This window comes from Triticum aestivum, chromosome 4B, assembly GCF_018294505.1.
Source record: "Triticum aestivum cultivar Chinese Spring chromosome 4B, IWGSC CS RefSeq v2.1, whole genome shotgun sequence".
Classification (NCBI taxonomy): domain Eukaryota; kingdom Viridiplantae; phylum Streptophyta; class Magnoliopsida; order Poales; family Poaceae; genus Triticum; species Triticum aestivum.
Window position 1 is genome coordinate 220389505 of NC_057804.1, and position 3711 is coordinate 220393215.

Genomic DNA, 3711 nt, shown 5'->3' on the forward strand with positions numbered 1-3711 from the left:
GAAAAAACTGCACGCGTTGTTTTTTCGGTACTGTTTTCGCTCTAGTTTTTTAACCGTTTATCGGAACAACGCGTATGATATACCGTTGGAAAGCTATGGATTAGGCGCAACTTCTCCATGTTGAAAACTTTTCAAGATTCCTCGCGGTTTAAGAGCAGTTTTAAAAACGGTGCGGCGGATGACGAGTGACAGCGAGCGTATTTTCGTGATTATTTCTAAACCGCTCATCGGAATAAAGCAAATAATACGCCGTTGGAAAGATATCGTCGAGGCGCATCTTTTTCACATCCATTAGTTTTTCTAATTTGTTACGGTTTAAGAGCAGTTTTAAATTTACTAAATCGCGGAATTACATTTTTTTGAATTTTTTCCAATTTTTGGTACTGTTTTAGCTTCAGTTTTTGAACCGTTTGTCGAAACGAGGCGTATGATACGCCGTTGCAAAGCTAAGAACAAGGCGCAACTTACGTATGTTGGAATATTTTTGAGATTCCTTACGGTTTTTAGTTAATATTTAAAATCGTGCGGCTGACGACGGGAGGCAGCGGCCGTTTTTCGTGAAATTTTTGCAAACCGCTGGTCGAAATGACTCGAATTATACGCTGTTGGAAAGATATCGACGAGGCGCAACCTTTTCATGTAGAACAATCTCTCTAAATCTTTACGGTTTAAGAGGAATTTTAAATTTACCGAAATGCGGACACTCTCTTTTTCGCGACACCCAAATCTACGTGGGTACTTCATCCGATTGAAAACCATACTGCATCAGACGAAAAAACGCACTGCATCGGACGAAAAAACGCACTGCATCGGACGGGTAAGAGAACTGCATGATTTCTTTTATTCAAACCTAATTTTTTGAAGGACGAGAAAATAGAGGCACTTCACATACGGTGTAAATGAACCACAACACTATCAAGAAGTGAACCGCATTACTTTTTTTCGCTTCCATAACAATTTTTTTGCACTTACGGGATGAACAACATCATACGGTCGACCGCACTGCTTCAGAATGAAAACTGCACTGCATCGGACGGGCAAGCGAGCTGCATGATTTCTTTTGTCAGACGTAATTTCTCTAAGGAGTTTTTCTTTGTTTTTTTTCCAACATTTTTTATGAACGAAAGTGGACGGCAGAGACAAGGGCAAGTGAACCGCCGCATATATCAAAGTGAACCGCATTACTTTCTTTTGTTTCGCTATTTTTTCACACTTCCATGAAGTGCGCAAGTGAACATCATCACTCTCAAAAATGAACCATGGCCGAAGACCAAGTGCACTGCATGTGTTTTGACGAGGACCAAGCACACTGCATGTGTTTTGACGGAATCAACCGAGTTTTGAAACACACAAAGCACACTGTGCACTTCACATAATTGACTAGGTTTTGAAACACACAAGCACATCGTGCACTTCACACACGAGCCGTGCAAACCGCAAGCAGTGTCCAAACGGAATACATCTATTTTTTACAAAAGAATAAATACATTTGACTGAATTGGACGATGTGCATGCGTTCTGATCATAACCGCCGCCCGCGTTCCTGCCTCAGTGCATGCACGTATGTGTCGGACTGAACTTCTGTTCACAAGTAGAGTAGAAGGGTTGGTTCTCCTTCTACTGTAGGACACTTCAAAACAGCCAACCGCAGTCCACTTGACTCTTTTCTTAAAAGAAAAACACAGTTAGGCCATATATTATTTCTGGGCTGCACACGCAGGTGGACAGAACTGCATCACAGTGCCCGTTGGGCTCTCATCGACGGTGGACAACAACACTTTTCTTGCCCTTTTTCGACGCACTTTTTCTCTCCTGTAAAAAGAGACCAAACGCCCAAAATCAGATGAGCAAACTGGAAAGGGCAAACTTCACCTCACCCATGTTTGCATGTTCATCAGTGGGGAGAAAATGAAGAGGCTCGAGGGGAAAGCACAAAGGCATCAAACTGCAAACTGCAATGCTGGACCGCACGAGGCATCAGATGCACAGCCAAAATCCAACAGAAAAACACAAGTTATCGCTTTCTGAACATCAACGCATGCTACTGGGATCACTGGGACCTTGATGTATTGTCGAGGTTGAGCACAGGCATCAATTACTACTATTATTGCCTTAAAAGAAATCAATCAGCTATGAGCCATCAAAAACTACGAGGCTTTTCTCCACGAATTTCACATGCATCTATCAAAAACACAAGCAAACAAGTGCAGAGCTAGAGCGTCCTGAGCTGCACGCATCGCTCAGGGGGGCTGCTTGCTGCCGTGGAGAGGGGTGGAGGGAGGGCAGCGTGGAGCCGCGTGTGGTAGCAACTCACCGTGGTGGAACGGGCCCCGACGCTGGTGTAGACGCCTCCCTACACAGCGCAGCACCTCGCGTGCGAGGAGGCATGCAGGGGGGTCGGCAACGCATGATCCGGCGCACATGGATCTCACTGAACTTCAAAATAATACTCAGCGAGCTGCAAAAAAGAAACAAAGGAGCTGCAAATAGGGGGGAGGCAGATCCTGTGACCGACGCCCTGCTGGTGTAGCAGGGAAGGAGGAGAAGTAGGCAGGACCACGGCGGGGGTGGCACACCTCGAACTCTCTCGATCCGTGCGAGAAGAGTACGATGCACGGGGGAAGAACCCGGATCCGGGCGCGCGATCCATGGTTTGGGGAGGAGAGAGCTGCAGGGGGTTGGTGTGACGAACTGCATTGGAAGGTTGCACGGGATCTGAAGTAGAGGAGGGGGCCGGTGGACTGCAGACACACTCACAGTAGTAGAAAAAACTATCATGGCTGGAGTGGAGCGGGGCCGGGGCCATCGCTAGGGCGGCGTTGCGGGACAGAGGCGTGCCCGCCGGGAGGAGGAGGCGGGTCGGCGCCAGGTGGAAGGAGGGCTGCGCCAGGAGGGAGGAGGATGAGGCGGGGCCTCGCCGGGCGGGAGGAGGAGGCAGGGCGACGCCAGGTGGGAGGAGGGCCGAGCCGGGCAGCAGGAGGAGGAGGCGGGGCGATAGTGGTCGGGATTTTTTGGTGTGCGGGACGGGAGGTGGAGGTGGTGGTGTGGTGGGGAGCCATGGTGGTCGGGATCAATCCCGTGGTTGCCGGCCAGATCCCGGTAGGTGGTGGTGGGCGGCGGCAGGGTCACGGCAGCGCAGCGACGCGCGAGGAAGGGGGAAGGAGGTCAGGGGAGGAGGCTGGGACCCGGGGTGCGGGGAGCGTGGAAGAAGGTGGAGGTGGAGTGGGGCTGTGTTCGTGCAGGAGGTGGGTGGTGGGTGGTTTTGTTCGATCGGGGCTGGGGGTGGGACGGTGGTGTTATCAGAATAAGGTTAGGTGTTAGCAGAATAAGGTCTTAATAGACCCACCATATATATATATATATATGGGGGAAGTGTTTACACCCGGCGCACCGCCGAGTCATCCGCCGGTCGCGCGCGGGCCACGCGATCCAGCTGGATCGAACGACCAGGGAGACGCGATTTAGGATTTTTTTAGGCCCACCACCTCTCCTATCTTATCTCCTCCGAAAAGAAACGTGGTCCACTCATTTGCTACAGTGCATCGTCTCCTACCTCCAGAAGCGCTCCTGCAAGTGGCTCCACCGCGTGATTTTTTTTCAATCTCCTCACCACGATGCACAAACTCTCCCGCAACGGAGGTGCTTGGACCATGCCGGAGGCGCCGCGACGGAGATGCTGGGACCGTGCCAGGGGCGCCGTGCCAAGCCGTG

General features: G+C 50.6%; 1 long non-coding RNA gene across 1 annotated transcript; it reads right to left on the reverse strand.

Moving 5' to 3' along the window:
- Positions 1 to 1367: 1367 nt before the first annotated feature.
- LOC123091849 (uncharacterized) lies at positions 1368 to 3275 on the reverse strand. The gene is made up of 2 exons (XR_006443598.1): positions 2315 to 3275; positions 1368 to 1812 (listed from the first exon to the last, which is right to left on the reverse strand). It is a non-coding gene; the product is annotated as an uncharacterized lncRNA (long non-coding RNA).
- Between the last annotated feature and the right edge of the window lie 436 nt (positions 3276 to 3711).